Source organism: Schistocerca piceifrons, chromosome 5, assembly GCF_021461385.2.
Source record: "Schistocerca piceifrons isolate TAMUIC-IGC-003096 chromosome 5, iqSchPice1.1, whole genome shotgun sequence".
NCBI classification, from domain to species: domain Eukaryota; kingdom Metazoa; phylum Arthropoda; class Insecta; order Orthoptera; family Acrididae; genus Schistocerca; species Schistocerca piceifrons.
Window position 1 is genome coordinate 612,067,903 of NC_060142.1, and position 20,888 is coordinate 612,088,790.

Below are 20,888 nucleotides of genomic sequence, written 5' to 3' on the forward strand. Positions count from 1 at the left end.
TGTCCATACAACCTTTGTCCGACGTCAGCACTTTATTACCACCTTTTTGTACTTAAAGAAAACCTATGACACAAGATGGAGACATTACATTCCCGCTACATTACGCTAGTGGGGCCTCCAGGACCCGATCCTGATCTTCGTACAGATTTATTTGTTGCTCCATACTTCCTGGGTTCAATGCGGTGCTTTCGACAGTTCAGCCCATATCCTAGAGAACGGTATTCTGCAGGGTTCTGTATTGAGTGTTCCTCTCTTTTTGGAGGCCATTGACGGTCTAGTAGCAGCTGTGGAGTCCTCACTATTACCTTCCCTATCTGCTGATAACTTTTTCCTTGACTTTCTACCCTCCCGGATTTGGGGTTGCTGAATGCCGACTGGAGGGAGCCATATGAGAGGAGCAGTCATTGGAGCTAACCGACGTCTTTCAGTTTTCAGTCACCACGATTTGCGTCATGCACTTCTGTCGTCGTTGTACTGTCTATCAATATCCCAGACTTTACCTTAATGAGCAACTACTTAACATATTGCCGCCTTATCGCTTTTAAGACTGTTCATTGACGGCTGGCTTACTTGGCTTCCCCATGATCGTTAGCTTAAGCGAAAGTGCTAGGAGCATCTCAACACTCTTCGCTGCCTGAGCTGGGGCTGAAATGGCTCTGCTCTTCTACAGTTCTATGAAGCTCCGATGCAGTCCCCCTTGATTACGGGAATCTGGGTTATGGTTCACCATCACCCTCAGCATTGCAGATACTGGACACAACACACCATTACCGGGTTGGGCTTGTGACGGGAGCTCTCTGAACTAGTCATATGAACAGCCTACTTTGGGAGGCTGGGGTACCTCCATTGCAGGTGAGGAACCCACAACTGCTAGTTAATTATGGCACACATGTCCCTAGTTAACCTAAGTATTCGTATTATTGTCTACGTCTCCGTAATACGGCAATCTGAGACAGCGGCCCAGATCGCGAATTACAATTGCAGTATATGTCCGGTTCCTTCTCACTGAACTAGAGTGTTTCTCTCTATACACCTCTATTATGTATATCTCGATCACAGCTTCGCCTTGACCTATCACAAGTCCCAAGAAACTGAGTTCATCCTGCGGTCCTCTGGTGCCTATTTCTCTCTATTTTTGGCGTGTTTCAGGGCTCTGAGGTAGACTACATTGATAATAGATAGTCGCGCGGGCTTCGGTGGACATACTGAACAGCGCTCCAAGCCTGATGACTGCAGAATTTATCTGCTTCCGCACCAGTGAGTCCTCTCTCATTTGTAGTGACCCGTTAACCAGCCCACTAGCTCTCGACAAGTGCTACCTTCTCCATCCTTTGCTAATGACTATCCAGGAGTCTCTCTGTGACCTCCAACAATGTGGACATTCCGTGGCCTTTATTTGGATCCGACGTCATGTCGGAATCTCTGGGAATGATCTTGCTGGCAGCGTGGCCAAGCTGGAAACCCGTAAACAACTCTGGAGATAGCCACACCAGAAATTGGTCTCCGATCGGTATTACGCTGTAAAGTTTTTGGGATATGGGAATCCTAATGGCAAACCATGCCTGCGCCCAATAAATTACTACATGCTATAAAGGAGACAACAAAAGTTTGGAGTTTATTCACGCGAGCCATTTGCAGGGACTCCATAATTTTTAGCTCCCTCCGAATCAGCCATAAGTGGCTGACTCACGGAGGTCTCCTTCGTTGCCAGGGCAAACCCCAGTGTTTCTGCGGCCCTCGATAGACTGTAGTCCGCATCTCGTTTAACTGTGTCAATCTAGCCACCCTGAGGCGGAATTGTAGCCTTCCTTATATGCTACCAATTGCGCTAGGTGCCTCAACGGCTGATCTAGTTGTAAGTTTTATTTGACAGTGGTTTCTATCACTCAATCTAAGTATGGGCGCCTGATCTTATCTCCCAAGCCCTCACCCTACCTGCATTTGAACTCTTCTTTGATACCTCTGGTACTGTCTGTTCGACTTGGAATTCTCGCCATCTGTGTTTCTGTTGGCTTCAGTTTTTAGGCTGAAGATTTTAGTGTGCCGCAGAGTGGCACGCTCATCCGTTTTCATTGTTGCGATCAACCAACCAAGGCCGTTTGTTATATTGTTTTAACACCTACAGATTTTCAGTTATTCCTTGCTTCTTCCGTTTCTTACTTTAGTGCAGTTAGGCACATAGTTGTACGCATTTGGTTCCTTCTCCGGATTTTAGGATATGGAGTATGGATTCAATCTGAGACAATTGTGACGAAGGGAAAAGGGAGTAAGGAAAAAGAGCCTGATAACCTTGCAGTTTAGTCCCATTAATCTATAAACCAACCATTTATGGGACATATTCAGAAGGTCACTTGGTGCACAAAATCCTACGATGGCAACACTTTCACAACTATGGACGTCTGTACAAGCAGGATAGCTCAATACTTCGGCAGGGGACTTCCAACGACTTGTTGAGTCTATATTATGTCGAGTTGGTGCACTACGTCAAGCAAAGGCAGGTCCGACACGATTTTAAAAAACAACCCACAATCTTTGCCACCTCAGTGTGTATTTCTGTGATTTTATTGAGCAAAGGACTTGGTTCTTTCTCTGTTTGTTTCAGAACTGAACACTCGTCTTGTAGGCAGTTTTATTTTCAGTGGTTTTCTACTACATATTTAGTATTGAGACAGTTCCTGTACTTTTTAAATTTTCCTTTAGTTTTCATATTTCTTGATATTTTATTCTGTGACATTTTCACCTTCATTCTTTTTAATTTAACGCAAAGGAACTTGAAATACATTTCGTGGGATGAAGACATTTTCCATTTCGCTTGAGTCGTGAATGCGACTGGACGTCCTCCCCTGAGTTGGCGAGTGGAGCTCGGCGGGTTGCAGCACGTCCCCCATCAGCCTTGCGGCACTCCTGCTGCCATGCACGCCGCGCCCGCGTCTGCTGGTGAATTAGAGCGTGTGTTTCGTGGCCGGAGTGCGTCCCACGCCCTGCCGGGGTCATCAGCCTCCTCGTCGCTCCCGCGCGTCCGGCGACGTCATTAGGCGTCGCTACGCCCCCATTGTGTTACACGATTCACTCAGCGCAGTCCCACTGTCTATGTTCACACTGATGAGCTTGTCGTTTAGCAGCTGAGAGAGAGGGAGGGAGGAAACCACATCACACCGAAGCAGTACAACTCTACTCAGTTATTCTAGAAATTCTTACGAGTTCACTTTGATATACATTTACATCTACATCTACATCTACATGATTACTCTGCAATTCACATTTAAGTGCTTGGCAGAGGGCTCATCGAACCACAACCATACTATCACTCTACCATTCCACTCCCGACAGCACGTGGGAAAAACGAACATTTAAACCTTTGTGTTCGAGCTCTGATTTCTCTTACTTTATTTTGATGATCATTCCTACCTATGTAGGTTGGGCTCAACAAAATATTTTCGCATTGGGAAGAGAAAGTTGTTGACTGAAATTTCGTAAATAGATCTCGTCGCGACTGGAAACGTCTTTGCTTTAGTGAACTCCATCCCAACTCGCGTATCATATCTGCCACACTCTCTCCCCTATTACGTGATAATACAAAACGAGCTGCCCTTTCGATGTCCTCTGTCAATCCCACGTGTTAAGCATCCCACACCGCGCAGCAATATTCTAACAGAGGACGAACGAGTGTAGTGTAAGCTGTCTCTTTAGTGGACTTGTAGCATCTTCTAAGTGTTCTGCAAATGAGACGCAAGCTTTCGCTCGCCTTCCCCACAATATAATCTATGTGGTCTTTCCAACTGAAGTTGTTCGTAATTTTAACACCCAGGTACGTAGTGGAATTGACAGCCTTGAGAATTGTACTATCTATCGAATAATCGAATTCCAACGGATTTCTTTAGAGACTCATGTGGATCACCTCACACTTTTCGTTACTTACCGTCAACTGCCACCTGCCACACCATACAGCAATCTTTTCTAAATCGCTTTGCAACTGATTCTGGTCTTCGGATGACCTTACTAGACGGTAAATTACAGCATAATCTGCGAACAACCTAAGAGAACTGCTCAGATTGTCACCCAGGTCATTTGTATAGATCAAGAAGAGCAGAGGTCCCAGGACGCTTCCCTGGGGAACACCTGATATCACTTCAATTTTACTCGATGATTTGCCGTCTATTACTGCGAACTGCGACCATCCTGACAGGAAATCACGAATACAGTCGCACAACTGATGCAATATTATGCAAAGAAGTGCACAGATCTCCCAGTGCGTGTTGCATTGCATACCCTTTATTACCCTTTTAGCTCTCCGCGTTCCTTCTAAGCTGTGTATTCATATCCTATATTCAAAATTGAAGTTATACAAGATGAGCTGTGAAAACGTTTCATATACTTCAGTGAGATATGCACTGTTTCCACCTAGCATTGTCATATACCTACACATTATATTCAGTGACGTCCTCTTTATATTATTCATAGTACAGCAATATATTGGTGGGTGACTACTGTCATTGTAATATTTTTCTGTAGTGCTCATTTTAGTAATTTTATCAATATGACTCCACCGCTTAACGAATGAATAATCCGTATCCCTCAGTAGCTATACATCTCTAACAACAACCGTTTATGAAGGGCAACAGGCGCCTGTATTTGTGGATATCCGCGAACCATTTCACATGGTTCTGTCGACTTTTAACGGAGGTAGAAGCCTGCGGAATAGTTTCCTAGCTATGTGAGTGGCTCGAGGATTTCTTTAGTGACAGAACCCAGTATGGTTTCGTAAAGGCCGAGTGATCATCAGGAACAAGGGAATTGTCAGAAGTTCACCAGAGAAGCGCGGTTGGACCGTTGTTCTTTTTATGTACATAAATTATTTGGCAGACAGAGTAAGCAACAGTCCGCGGTTGCTTGTTGATGATGCTGTTGTGAACGTGGAGGTGTCGTCAGTGTGCGACGTAGGAGGATACAAGATGACACACAAAATTTGTATTTGGTGTGATGAATGGCAGCTAGCTTTCACTGTATTAAAACGTAAGTTTATGCGTATCAGTAGGAAAAACAAACCTGTAGTGTTCAGATGTCGTTTAAATATCAGGATGTAACATTGTAAAGCGAAATGAAATGGAACGAGCATTTGAGGATTGTGGTAGGAAAGGCAAACGGTCGACTTCGGTTTATTGAGAGAATTCTAGGAAAGTCTGGTTCATCTGTAAAGCAGACCATTTATAAGACGCTAGTGCGATCTTTTCTGGAGTACTCTTCCAGAGTTCGGGATCGGCACCTGCAGTTCTGGGGCAGGCAGCTAGGTTTGTTACTGGCAGTTTCGAGCAAAACACAGTTAGTACGGAGATGCTTCGGGAGGTCAAATGGGACCTACTGGAGTGATACCAACGTTCTTTTTTACGAGCACTATTGAGGAAATTTAGAGACCTTGTATTTGAGGTTGACTGCAGAACTTTTCTGCTGCCTCCAACGTACATTTCGCGTGAAGACAAATAAGATAATGGGTCGAAGATGGAACTCAGACTATCATTTTTCCCTTGCTATGTTTGCAAGTGGAGCAGGAAAAGACAAGTAGTGGTGCAGGATAACCTCCGTCACGAACCATATGGTGGCTTCCGGAGTATGTATGTAAGTGTAGTGGTAGATATAGATATAGGTACAGCTGTTACAATGGGTTTTCCTGCCTATGCTTGTAAAAGCAGCTCATCAAATACTTTAATCATGATACATGACTGTATTCAGGATATCTCATCCGTAGACTGTGACTATAAAACGCATATGGATGTATGAGGATTCTGTTTCCTCCCAAACCGATACATCTATTATTTTTCTGTGATATTTTTCATCAATTTATCTATTTACTTCATGACAGATAGTGTATTATTTTATTGCAGATACCACTGATTTAGCATATTGGTTTCTTATATAGCTTATATAGTGTTGTTGTTGATTATTCTGGAGCGCTTTTTGCAGGGTGTAGTAGCTGCAGATAGAATCTGGACAGATTCTGTCATTGGTCAGCTGTGTTCGCTGAAGACGGGCTAATTATCCATGACGCATTGTGTCGGTCGGATTACAGTTACAATGTGCTGATTAATGTTGTACCGTGCCACATGGAAATTTGCTAAAACTTGGTGTGGTGAAATTTTTTGAAATGTGTTATGAAATCAATAATAAACCGAAATATTCGTGATTCGCTAATAACTGTTCTCAATCGGAAAGGTCTAGTACGCTTCCTAAAATTACCAGCCAAACATAAGATATCATTAGATCATTTATGTAGTGAAGTTTCAGGTGGCATCTTTAATATATTCCACCATACCATGAAACATTGCCTTATGTATGGATATATGGAACCCATGGAAGAACTTCACATCCTACAATCTTTGTCTCCAGTGTCTGATGATCAACAGAAATGTAGGGTGAGTAATAGGACTTTTTTGATTGACACCTCACTTTTCAAGCAACGTTGAACTGGAAAACTGATTTAGAGAGTCAACTATTATTTGGCTATAAATTACGTTCAGTGTACGTATCTGAATAACAATGGTGATGCAATTAATGGAGAAGACTGTGTGGAACAGGAAAGCGTTAATTTAGATTTCATTAATGAATTGGGCAACTGAAAAATTCAATTCTAATATAAATGTAAACATTGAATTGTGAAAAGAGAATCACAGGTAGCAATCATGTAGCTAATGTAGGAAGGGAGACGTGTTAGTGCAATTTTAACAAGTGATTGTAGTTTTGAGGGCAGACATTCTAATATTAAGTGATAATACAAAGTACATAATAAAAAATGAAAAAATATCTAGTTCATCATGAAGAAAACTAAGGGCAAGTATTTAAAGACTGAGTCAATGATCGAAGGCAGATAATAAATGAAATTAATAACAGATTTTAATCAAATCGTGGATGTGAAAGTAATAAAGATTTGTAATTAGATTCTCGAAATGTCCAACAAATTTATGAAGGAATGTAGGGAGTCACTGAAGCAGTCTGAATTCTAACGTAGGATTCAGACATATTGTCAGGAAACTGAAGTGTGGGCAGCTAAAGTGTAGACGCAAGTAAACTCACACTGGGAGACTGTGAAACAAGATTTAATTGATTATGAAATAGCAAATAACAATGTAATTCACCTTAAAGCTGTATGTGAACAAATTAAAAATATCTGTCATTAACATAGTATCAGGTTACCAAAAACAGTATTAGGATTTAGATGCAAGCTTCATTCTAAAAGAAGTAGAAACCAATTGCCAGAAAACTATTGCGTTGGTTGTCACACAAATATTATAGTCGATTATATGCAGTAAAGGACAGTTAAAGGAAACTCACCTACACAAACTAATACATCCAGCTGATTTCATGAAACGCTTTTGAGTTGTTTTCGCACAAATGACTAGTGAGTCTTACAAAATTTATATCTATGTACGACAGATCATTGCATCTGTTATAACATGCAGAAAACATGTGTCTGTTCAATATAATACATTTGCAGACCTAGAAAATCCGTTTCTTTACATGTAATAGTAGTGAGGGAAACAACGAATCATCAAAGAAAAACGGTTTCTAATCACAGTTTCGATCATACTGAAGGATCCATGTGTATCTTTTTTGAAAAACACTGGATTCACAAGGGTGTGTATATATATATATATATATACCCATCAGTGACGATAATCTGATTACCATTTCGATACAATATTTGCAGCGAAGAGTAGGAAGATATTCAGCTTCATGAATACTCGATTACTAAGATGAGTTATTACAAATCGCTGAACACTGAGATGATGTCGAGAATCAACCTGCAGCACAAGATAGAATGTTTCAGAACTCTGTGCCTACCCAAGATATGGATCACAGACACCGTCAACACTAGTGTATACTGGTAAACTAAATTTAGTTTTGGACGAGTTATGGGTCATCTCCAAGGTTTCATTTGATTAAATTTGATTCAAAAGATATGAAGGGAAGCACGTTCATCCTACGCCTACAGTATCAAATTTGCAGTATTGATGACCCATTATCTCAGAACCTTCGACAAATAGAGATCTGAAATTTTAGGGTGGTATAGTTTCAATTCTTTTCTTATTAATGAACTAAAATCATAACACACAGTCAAATAATTAGTTAGTTATGATGTTGTAATTTATGTTCAATTCTTTTTTAATCCGCTTTCGCCTCAGTAAGTAAAAAAAACCTTCTGGAGAGGAAGGCTTTGGTGGTTCAGTAGCACCAGTATACTAAGCAGTAACATTGTGCAAAATTAGATAGCCGTATCTGTAATAGTTCCAGACATAATGAGTCAAATATTAAAAATTTAATTTTCAGGAAATCAAGTTTAAATTGCTCATTGAATATTAAGTCACTGATGGAGGCATGGCAGCTCCCAGAAAAAGCCAGGTCAATAAACAGCATTATCCGGATCCTGTTCTTGTTTAATCTGTTACCCTGTCTCAAGTTACTTTAGTCATTTCTTCTGCTGCACTCTAGGCTTTCATGATCCTAAGACGATGCATTCATCGGTGAGCTTGTGTGATACCATGCTGCTGTGGTACATTAATTGGTACCTTATTAGCATCATTAAACATTTTCACAGTATCATTAACATACAAGCATAGGGTTTTCATTCCTATAAAGATATTTTTTGGTATATGGATCCAAATAGCATTACTTAAGAACTCTTTTCATCCGATGTAGATAATGTGTATTGTTTCTTATTGCCATTCGACAATTTTGCTAGCATTCATCATTATTTTTGTATGTCTTCCTTTACCATTTAGGACGTCCTCAAAATGCAGGTGCAATACCGCCATTTCTGTTTATACACTGCTTCCAACCTATTTACACATACATTAATGTAAATACAAGGAATTAATAGCTGAAAAACACAGCCTTCTAGACCGAGGAGTTCCAGAGATACAGATACTTGTGCTATTAGCATTGAAGTAATAAAAACTACACTTCCAATTGGATTATAATCGACTACTGATGCAGCAAATATTCAGTAGAGATCAAATGTTATAAACAAATAATAATCTGAAAATGTCACTTTTTCACCAGTTTCATCATAAGTAGTCCCCTTAAGAACTAACCGCTAAGAGGAGAAGTCTTTAACCCCAGTGGCTGAATTTAGACTAAATGGGAGTACCATTACAGCTGCCCTAGATTCTGGAGTGCTGCTACTGCTACATCCTAGAATTTATATAAACAGATTATTTACTGGGTGTCCTGCTTTTATAGTTACAGTAAATGATCATTAAAGTAATGCTGCTTCTGGACAAGGGCTCATCAGGAGCCAGATTTTTGTGAGATACTTTGATTATTAACTCGTAACTGCTGACAGAATTTTGGTGACAATCAGTTGACCAACATATGATATAGAATTGAATTGGATGTTTAAGCGTTTATGACACGAGTGAAGAATTGGAGCCTAATTTGGATGGGGTAGTCCTAGAAGAAGAATGAACTTATGCATTATTAAGAGTTTGAATTATCAAGGAACAGGTAGATAATGGAAACGAAATACCAGTTTACATAAAGGGTATTTGGTTCACAGTATGAGAAAGGGGATTACGGAAAGTCATGCCATAATTTCATGAAGATGTCGATGACTTCAGTACTGTGTTCCCATTCTATGGGAAGAATTGCGACGGGTTACATGTAGGTAAACAGCGGTATTTTCATGTAAACTCGGAATGATGAAGAGATGTCAATGTCAAATTAAGGTGCGACCACAACACCATTCAAATACAACAGTATTCTGTTGCGTTAGGTAGAAGACAAGCTGTAGAAACGAACCAATGTATCATAGGAAACGACACAATTATTGAGAGATCAGCCTTGAAAAATGGCAATACAGTACACACAGTAAATAAAAATGACATCTCCTTCAGACTAGTTTAGAATGCGTTTGCTATAATTGCTTCGTTCCGCCTCAATGAGCTCAGCTCTAAGACACAGAAAAGATTTAGCAAAATTTCACTAGCAGTTGTTATACTGGTAGTTGGGAAATGATAAGTAGCTACTACTCGTAGTACTTCAGGGTGGAGGAGGAAAGTCTATGCTTCACCACATACTTTACGTTACCATTTCAAATGGTTGCCATGTGGTTTAAAGGAATTGCAGGATAATGTTGGATAAATGTGCTCATGTGTCGGCTGCTAGTGGGCATCCAGTGGAAAATAAGCAATGGAACCCACCACGCTACATTTTGCGTGGAGTTTGGGTTAAATATGTAATGCCATTCAGACCAGTGGACATAGATGTTTCCCCCCAGGGTTCATTTCAGTTCAGATAACCAGTAGACAGTTTTCCATACATGAGTAGAGCCTTATGACATGAATCTGGTGTTAGATGTCTTATGTCAGTATTGTGCCAAAATCGATAGCTGGTAATATGTGGTGGAGCTTGATGGGAAACTACTTGACTTAGGTGACACTGCTGCCGATGCAGTAATGTCACAAGGTGTATCTATGGCATATGCCAAATCATTTAAACCACGAATTGTCACAATAAGGCATTATAAATGAATAGCACAAGTTTGATTTTGTTCTACAGTATTAATTTTTAATTGTGTTAGCTGGTTTCCGGCTGACAAGACCGTTTTCAGGTATTTGATGGGTATTGTATTAACAAAATAACACATAATTAATGCAGTTGTTTACCTAAGTCTAGAAGAAAATAGCATTGTGTGAATGTTAAGTCAAGCCTACTTGTAGGAATTTCGTGTGTGCTGGAACCGTTGGAAATAAATGAACCGTTGTGTAAGGCAGCTTGCTTAGTGAAGAGACGTGTGATGTGCGAAAGCGAGATAAGTGGAGATAAATGGCACCTGTATATGTGGATTATATCAGCACCGAGTGTTTACAGTTAATGAAGGGGTGGTTTATTGCTAGCGTGGATATCCTGGACGAGGGAACAAAGCGTGTCGGCCACAGATGACCACCAAACGCCACAGAAACTGCATTAAAACAGAAAGTAAAAAGTCCATAGGGAAGTGACAGCGAATGATTGGAAAACTTACTTGGAATTTAGAGATTTGTTTTTTTCCGAAAGGACCGTTGCTAGCTGCACATATTACACAACACGAGGTAAAAACAATAAAATGAATCACCAGCTTCCTGCACACTGTATGCGCTACCAAGTTTCATGCTGCCAAAAGTATGGGATTTGTAGCGATTATCCACATCTGGATGCTAAGAATGTAATGTATGCCTAGCTACTGCTGCACATTAAGAACTACATAGACTATCTGGGTCAGTGCAAATATCTTTCTCAGCAATGGGCTTAAGGATTGGCTACCAACGGCTTGAAGTCACTCCAGAAAATTGACCAAAAACCACATTTTCTTCATCGTTGGGTCCTTATTAGTGCAGGAGAATGCGACATTTAAGGAATCGTTAGATGGAGTTTGTGTACCTTGATGACGTAATCATCCCCAACAGTGTATTGGATCGGCACATACAATGACTGAGTGAAGTATTAATTTAACGATGACTATAGAAAAGTGTAATTTTATGTTACAGCAGGTGGCGTACCTTGGCCACATAAACTATACGTGAATATTCTTTACCTGAGTCATTTAAGGAATTACAATCATTACGTGGAATCACATATAACTACCAAAAATTCGACAAGGGATTTGCGGATTTTGTCAGGTCACTGAAGCAATCACCGAAGAAATGTTCATACCTCATTTTGCCCGACGACTACCAACATGGTTTTGAAAACTGAACGAAGGTTTGGCATCAAGTCCAATCTCAGTGCTTCCAGATATCAGTACGAAATTCATTCTCATCCAAGGCATCTAAATATGTACTTGATTGTGTGTTGTCTCAAGAAATGATGTAGAGCACCAGGTAGCCTAAGCATCAAGGCAAATTATTTCAGCTAAGAGGAGTTACTCCATGACGGAGAAAGAGGTCTTCAGCCTTATCTATGGAATCATCCGGTTCTTTATTTCTGCTAAAAATGTTTCAATTTGATAATGGAACATCCAGGGTATATATTACTGCTGTCTAGCAGATTGACACGAAGGGTACAGCTGAAGGTGTCTCAATTTGAGGTCATTTGTAAACACAGAAGGAATATGGGGACACAGGTGGCTCTAATGAAGAAGTAGTAGTGTTGCAGAGAGGTAGTATTGAGCTTAAGGAGAGGCAGAGAGCGCTGACGATGGATGATAAGCTTATGCATATAAGCTTATGCATTGTAGTAAACAACCACAGTCTACTATGCAGCGTGGATTGTTGTGCATAGAGACCAGGTTGGGGTCATGATCAGTAGCACAGCAGAACTGGGAAAAGAGTGCTATAGAAGACATGAGTTCAAGTGTTAGTATGTCTTGGAGGACGTAGTACAATCAACAGGAGGAGAGCAGAGAGGTATACGTGGAAGAACAGGAAGACAGATATGAATTAATATGTGCACAACTGCATACAGTGTGCCCAGAGATCGGATTTATGATTTATGTCGAATCAGATCATGACTGCAGAGATTCTCTAAAGAAATGGCACAATCTGAATCTCTCGGCAGTGATATTTTAGGTCCGTTCAACAAAACACTGGCTGTGAATAAATACATACTTGCATTTACAGATCTTTTTCGAGATGTATAGAAGTGGTTGCAATGCAAAACCAACAAGCTGGGACAGTGACACAAGCACTACTAAACCATTGGGTGCTGAAGTTCAGGGTAGCTGAATCGATAATAACTTTTTCAGGAACTGTGTAAACTGTTATGAATTAAGGACGAGTCCTCTACATTCTCAAGGTAATGAGAGAACGGAAAAGGCGCATAGAACTCTAGGAAAGATGCTAGAACACAATGTGGATGCACACCATACCAAAGATAGTATCTATCAGAGATGTCTCAGTGTACAGCTCAAAGCAGCACACAAATATAGGATTATCGGATATCAGAAAGTATATGGTTGCAAAATGCGGTCACCATTCGACATGTTAAGACCAGGAAGAGGAAAACGGGAGAATCGTTTAAGCAGTTCAAGAGAGTGATAAGAGAAATATGGAAATGGGCGCTGAAAGAGCTAGAGGAAGCAGGGAGTTACACAATAAGAATGCCACACAGTAGTACTGGACAATCGACCTCTCGCACTTCAAAGCGGAAAATGAAAAAAAAAAAAAAAATTACGAGTTATCAGGGACCGTATGGAGTTGTGGATACTACATCAAGATTCAGATGCTGATGAGAACGACAACGGAGCATGTGGTATGTTTGAAGCATTATCAAGGAAGTGTGGAGGATATCAAAGGAATTGAATGGTCAGATCAGAAGTAGCAGAGGAATGACAGAAAGATTGTAGAAGAAGCTGCAATAGGAATTCCTTATAGTTTACAACTAGAAGATAAAAACAGACATAAGTTTTCTTTACGTTAGCTATAGGTGCAGCTTAACGTTAGTATGGGTGAAATGAACAGCTGCAGGGTATCAGAGGACCTTAGGGAGAGGATAGCGTAATATGTATCTTTGTACACAGGTGAATACGCTGGCAGACAACGTGAGGCTGCTTCATAGCCCTAGGTCGTCACCAGAGTGGAAGCACTGGAGTATCCGCACCAGGAAGGGGTAGTGCTATTCGTAAACCAAGAATATGTGGTGATTACCAGACACTGCTGGGTGATGTATATCGTATTTACAAATGGGAGATTCGGAATAAGGTGAGACGACAACAGGAAGCCTTCGATAACTTTCGACAAGGGGCAGAGAATCACAGAGTGCTTACAATAATTACTTGGCTGTGTAGGAGGATACATGGGACATGTGAGAACTTTAGGGATGAATTGACTCTGGTTCTGTGGATTCTACCACGTACAAGAAGGAGGAGAGCTTGAATCAATGTGGGTGGCAGTCCTCTGAAAACTGTATTTGGGACAGTGGATGAGGAGGACGTCTGGAAGGTGAGTGACACAGTGGAAATAATGTAACAATGAGTGAAAGGAAGAAAGGCAGAAAGTGAGAGATACACCACGGAAATCGCGTGTTTGGAGAAAGATGTGTTTAACAATACCAAATTACAAAGCCATATGACTGGGGAAGTGATGAACTACACAAAAACTGTAGAAGTATCGGTGAAACGGACCGTTAAAGGGATGCGAAATTAAGTAAAGGGAACTTTTTGTCCCTGGAACAGTGCCTGGGAGAGCTACAGGAAATTCAAAAAGAGCTATCACCAGTGTTATGGACGGTCTTGGACCATAATCTTGGAAATGGCTCACGTATCCTCGGAAAATACGGAGGCCAACACGTCGAAAGTCATTGTTTCAGTTGCGCAACTGTATATTTCAGTGAAAAACTGCTAAAATCGCATTGATTTTTAAACGTATTTTGAATAGAATTAATTTAAAAAAACTATGTCGAAAGTATGACCACTATGTAACTGTCTTCTTTGGTTATAATGATCCAAAATCTTCGATCCAGCTACACTGTAGGCCCTTGCGAGTAAATCTAGCAAACTAACTAGTAGGACTTACTATGTTCAACAATTTGGGCAGAGAGAGAAAGGAAGTGTAAGGTGTTGTGGGGAAAAGGGACGGCATTATTTGATTAGATTTGAATCTGGATAACAGTTCGGATAGATGGATCATTCAAAGCTATTTATTCGATAATAAATTATCTGTAAATTACGTAACAAATAACATTTATTTCCACTGTATTTTCATTGCTTACTTCCTGTGTAGAACTAGTATTAGTTTCTTTGGCTCATAACTGTTTCCGTTTTACAATTAATTTATTGATGATGTACATGTGGTGTCTGTAACTCATTTGTATTGTATTATTCTGTTGCATTATTATTAGTAGTAGTGTTGTATTATTAGTAGTTAATCCAGAAATTAGCGTCAGTGGTTCAGTAGCTTCAGTTCCAAACTACAGATCCCCAGTTGGTTGTACGATTTTCACTGTTCTTATCACTTCTGCTGTCACCTAGTACAATGACAAAAATGCCAAGTCAAGTTGCACTGTATTTCGCGGCACGTTTTGAAATGTAGATCCTACTCTAACTGGGTGATATGCTAGTAGGTGGGGGGGGGAGTGGGGGGGGGGGGGGCGGAATGTCACACCACTACACCGAAGAAAGCGCAGCAGCGCTGAAACCATCCTCCATATTGAGAACCGCTTTAACTGATTCACAGCATGACAAATTAAACGCAGAATCCTGACAGACGTACAGCCTCAGATGCTGGGGCTATAATGCATAGGCAGCCGCAATTTAATCATCGAGCTCAGGGCCAGTCGTGACTGATCAGCCGAGCGAGATGGATCTGTAATATGTTATGCCTTCTTTCTTATAACAGATGTACTTTGCTAGAATTGTACAAATTAACCGGTGAATGACAAATACATTTTAGTTGTTTTATTTTACTGCCAAAACCGGTTTTGGGCTACTGTGCCCATCTTCAGATAGCTAATATTTTTCATTACATAGATGTTGCCGCCAGCAGACTTCTCCCTACTGCATAGACATATTTGAGTATTTAGTGCCACTTTAGCGCTTAACAAAATTACACTATATTTATATATATTATTGCGTGTTGGACATTGGACACGTGTTTGTAACTTTGATGTTTTTCTTTGCAAACATTATAATTAAGCAAAGATACAAGGATATTATTCATTAAATATGTACCACGATGTAGGCAGAGAAAGATAGTGCAATATCTAACATATTAACACTGTAAAAATATTTGCACTTTAAGTGTAAACTTAATCTTAAAAGACAGTGGGATACATGGTTTCTAGTAGAACACTTTTTTGTCAGTGGTAACTATTGACAAAGTACATCAAAGCCTACTGACTGCGTATTATAGAGGAGACATATGTATACAAATTTATATAATACAGAATTTTCGTTTCACAACAGTTCATATGTTAATTGCAGGAAATCCTAAATTAAGAAGTGGGAGGGTGGGATGAAACCAACATCATGGTAGTTCATATTTATACAATTATGTACTGGTATCTCAAACTGCAGTGATGTGACTGTTAAGGATGCCATCTGTGTTTGATATCTGTGAACAGCCCAAGGAAATTATTTAGAAAATGTTTACTGGCTATCATTGGCTATCTTCAGCTGTTCATTAAGAATGTACTGTGGTAAGCTGAGGATATATATGTATTCGGCTCCTCTGGGAGGTCGATTCTCTTGCCCTTGTTAGTGGTATGTAATATCTGTAGGTGGTCATTAAAGTTAGAAACACTGTACTCACATTGGTACACATGAGTGGCTATTATTGATTTATTTATATTTTGTAGTCTTAGGGGATTCATGCATTCAAGATATCTTATACTGAAGCTTATGCTGGTCTGTCCAAGAAAACTATGTCAATTTTCACCAATAATTTTGCAAAGCTCTAATTTTTCTAGGCATAGTTTGATGGTTTTGATGCTGTAGCTAATCCTTGGTTGCACAGTGTTATTGACACAGAAACTTCCATTAAATTTCGGGCATGCAGCCGCGCAAATAAAATTTCTTCTACTGATATTTCGGCCGCGTATCGTCCGGCCATCTTCAGAGCGAGTCACAAGACTGATGACAAGGTGCCAAGCGCGGCCTTATATGCTCCACCGCGGCGGTACTGCGCATGCGGGTCACAGATGCTGCGCCGCCTGTGGCGAAAGCGTACGGACGCTCGATGTGCTTATCGATGTTTGATCGGCGGCGATGACACGGTGACGACTTCTCTGCAATTTAATTAGTCCAAGAGCCGGATTCCATGCTTTGTCCAAATTGAAACCTTTATCTCTGTTTATTAAATTGTTGGCTAATCGAATTTCTATGGCTACCTTGAATACAGAATCCCAAAAAGAAGAGGTGGATGTTAAAATCTTCACATCACTGTAATTCATGGAATGACCCGTATCAATACAATGTTCGGCCACAGCTGACTTGTCTGGTTGTAATAGGCGTGTGTATCTTCGGTGCTCCACACACCTTTCATGAACGGTGCGTGTTGTTTGACCTATGTATGACTGCTCACAATTTCCGCAAGGAATCTGGTACACACCCGCCTTACGAAGCAATAAATCGTCCTTTACAGAGCCGAGTAAAGTCGCAATCCTCGTGGGGGGCCGGAAGATCACCTTAACACTGTGTTTCTCTAGAATACGGCCTATCTTTGAAGAAAGAGCACCCACATAAGGCAGAAACGCCCTAGATCTGAAGAAATTACTATCTTCTTCCGCATCGTATACCTTCTTTTTAGGTTTTACATTGAATGCTCTACGAATTTGTTGCGGAGAATATCCATTCGATTTAAAAATACTCTTGAGGTATGTTAGCTCTCCTTGTAAATTGTCTTCATCGGATACACAGTGCGCCCGATGCACTAAGGTCTTAAGGACACCCATGCTCTGAGAAGGGTGATGGCAGCTACTGGCATGAAGGTATAGATTTGTATGCGTTGGTTTCCGATGTACGGCATGTCCTAATGTGCCATCACTTTTACGGCGAACGACAACATCCAGAAAGGGGAGGCACCCGTCTTTTTCTATTTCCATGGTAAATTTAATGCTAGCATGGATAGAATTCAAATGCTGCAGAAATCGATGTAATTCATCCATACCATGGGGCCATACCACGAATGTGTCGTCCACGTACCTCCAGAAGACCGTGGGTTTAAAACATGCTGAGTCCAGTGCCTTGTCCTCGAAGCCTTCCATGAATAAATTAGCTACCAGAGGGGAGAGGGGGCTTCCCATGGCAACACCGTCAATTTGCTCATAAAATTCACCATCAAACTGAAAATAAGATGATAAAAGCACATGTTCAAATAAGGCCGTAATGTTCTTATCAAAATGTTGGTTGATAAGAGCTAAAGAGTCCTTTAAAGGTACCTTGGTGTATAATGATACTACGTCAAAACTAACAAGAACATCCATACTATTTAGCCTGACATTGCTAAGTCTCTGAATAAAATCCATAGAATTACGAATGTGGTGACTACATTTTCCTACCAATGGTTTTAATAAGGAAGCTAAATATTTGGCAGAAAAATATGTTGGTGAACCAATAGTGCTCGTTATAGGTCTCATAGACAAGTCCTCTAGACGCTCATCCTTACCCATCTTGTGAACTTTAGGAAGACCATAAAATCTCGGTGGTACTGCACCTCGTACTTTTAAACTTCTTATGACTTCCTTCGGTAGTGATGAAGCGTTCAGCAAGGCAGCAGTCCTTATTGTCACCTTGTTAGTAGGATCTTTGTTAATCTTCCGGTATGCACCAGAACTAAGTAGACCACATATCTTTTCCTTGTAGACTTCCTGAGGCAAAAGGACGGTAGCATTACCTTTATCAGCACGCAGGACGACTGTATCAGTATCCTCACACAGCTTTCGTATCGCACGTCTTTCTTCCTTGGAAACGTTGCTTCTTTGTGGACGATGCTTCGTGATTGCTTGACAGGTTTCTCGTCTGATTTCTTCCGCAGAATCCTCTGATAGTGGTCGGACAGCTTCTTCAATGGCACTGATGAAAGATGATATCGGCAAAGTCTTGGGAGTAGGGGCAAAATTTAGCCCTTTACTTAAGACAGACAACGTAGCTTCGTCCAAATCCTTACCCGTCAAATTTATGACAGGGCGTCGAATAACTGAGTCCACCTGAGAAGGCTGGTCCAATCGGCTATACTTGGTAATCTGCCTTTTCGTGGCCACTTCGCGAACCCAGTCAGACTTAGCCCATGTCGTGCCATCGATCCAGTCCCAGGAGTCAGGAGATAAAACAGCTGCAACCTTCAGATGCAGATGATACAGATGTTCAGAAACATTGTCCAACTTCCGACGAGTAAAACGAATTCTTTCTCTGACAATAGCGGAACCAGCTCTATGTAAAATTCTATTTACTGCAGCATTCTTAACAAAGTGAACCAACCTTGCAAATTTTGGGACAACTCCATGGTCGCGGCACTTCAGTAAGAAACTCAAGGAGCTCAATAGTCTTGCTCTCTGGTGTCTTAATTTGTCCAAACTATGGACCCATGAAACCATCTCCTCCCCGAAGAGGTACTTGATGTGCATTTTCAACTTCTCGCGGCGTAGTGAATAATAATGCATAGGCTATAATGCATAGGCAGCCGCAATTTAATCATCGAGCTCAGGGCCAGTCGTGACTGATCAGCCGAGCGAGATGGATCTGTAATATGTTATGCCTTCTTTCTTATAACAGATGTACTTTGCTAGAATTGTACAAATTAACCGGTGAATGACAAATACATTTTAGTTGTTTTATTTTACTGCCAAAACCGGTTTTGGGCTACTGTGCCCATCTTCAGATAGCTAATATTTTTCATTACATAGATGTTGCCGCCAGCAGACTTCTCCCTACTGCATAGACATATTTGAGTATTTAGTGCCACTTTAGCGCTTAACAAAATTACACTATATTTATATATATTATTGCGTGTTGGACATTGGACACGTGTTTGTAACTTTGATGTTTTTCTTTGCAAACATTATAATTAAGCAAAGATACAAGGATATTATTCATTAAATATGTACCACGATGTAGGCAGAGAAAGATAGTGCAATATCTAACATATTAACACTGTAAAAATATTTGCACTTTAAGTGTAAACTTAATCTTAAAAGACAGTGGGATACATGGTTTCTAGTAGAACACTTTTTTGTCAGTGGTAACTATTGACAAAGTACATCAAAGCCTACTGACTGCGTATTATAGAGGAGACATATGTATACAAATTTATATAATACAGAATTTTCGTTTCACAACAGTTCATATGTTAATTGCAGGAAATCCTAAATTAAGAAGTGGGAGGGTGGGATGAAACCAACATCATGGTAGTTCATATTTATACAATTATGTACTGGTATCTCAAACTGCAGTGATGTGACTGTTAAGGATGCCATCTGTGTTTGATATCTGTGAACAGCCCAAGGAAATTATTTAGAAAATGTTTACTGGCTATCATTGGCTATCTTCAGCTGTTCATTAAGAATGTACTGTGGTAAGCTGAGGATATATATGTATTCGGCTCCTCTGGGAGGTCGATTCTCTTGCCCTTGTTAGTGGTATGTAATATCTGTAGGTGGTCATTAAAGTTAGAAACACTGTACTCACATTGGTACACATGAGTGGCTATTATTGATTTATTTATATTTTGTAGTCTTAGGGGATTCATGCATTCATGATATCTTATACTGAAGCTTATGCTGGTCTGTCCAAGAAAACTATGTCAATTTTCACCAATAATTTTGTAAAGCTCTAATTTTTCTAGGCATAGTTTGATGGTTTTGATGCTGTAGCTAATCCTTGGTTGCACAGTGTTATTGACACAGAAACTTCCATTAAATTTCGGGCATGCAGCCGCGCAAATAAAATTTCTTCTACTGATATTTCGGCCGCGTATCGTCCGGCCATCTTCAGAGCGAGTCACAAGACTGATGACAAGGTGCCAAGCGCGGCCTTATATGCTCCACCGCGGCGGTACTGTGCATGCGGGTCACAGATGCTGCGCCGCCTGTGGCGAAAGCGTACGGACGCTCGATGTGCTTATCGATGTTTGATCGGCGGCGATGACACGGTGACGACTTCTCTGCAATTTAATTAGTCCAAGAGCCGGATTCCATGCTTTGTCCAAATTGAAACCTTTATCTCTGTTTATTAAATTGTTGGCTAATCGAATTTCTATGGCTTCCTTGAATACAGAATCCCAAAAAGAAGAGGTGGATGTTAAAATCTTCACATCACTGTAATTCATGGAATGACCCGTATCAATACAATGTTCGGCCACAGCTGACTTGTCTGGTTGTAATAGGCGTGTGTATCTTCGGTGCTCCACACACCTTTCATGAACGGTGCGTGTTGTTTGACCTATGTATGACTGCTCACAATTTCCGCAAGGAATCTGGTACACACCCGC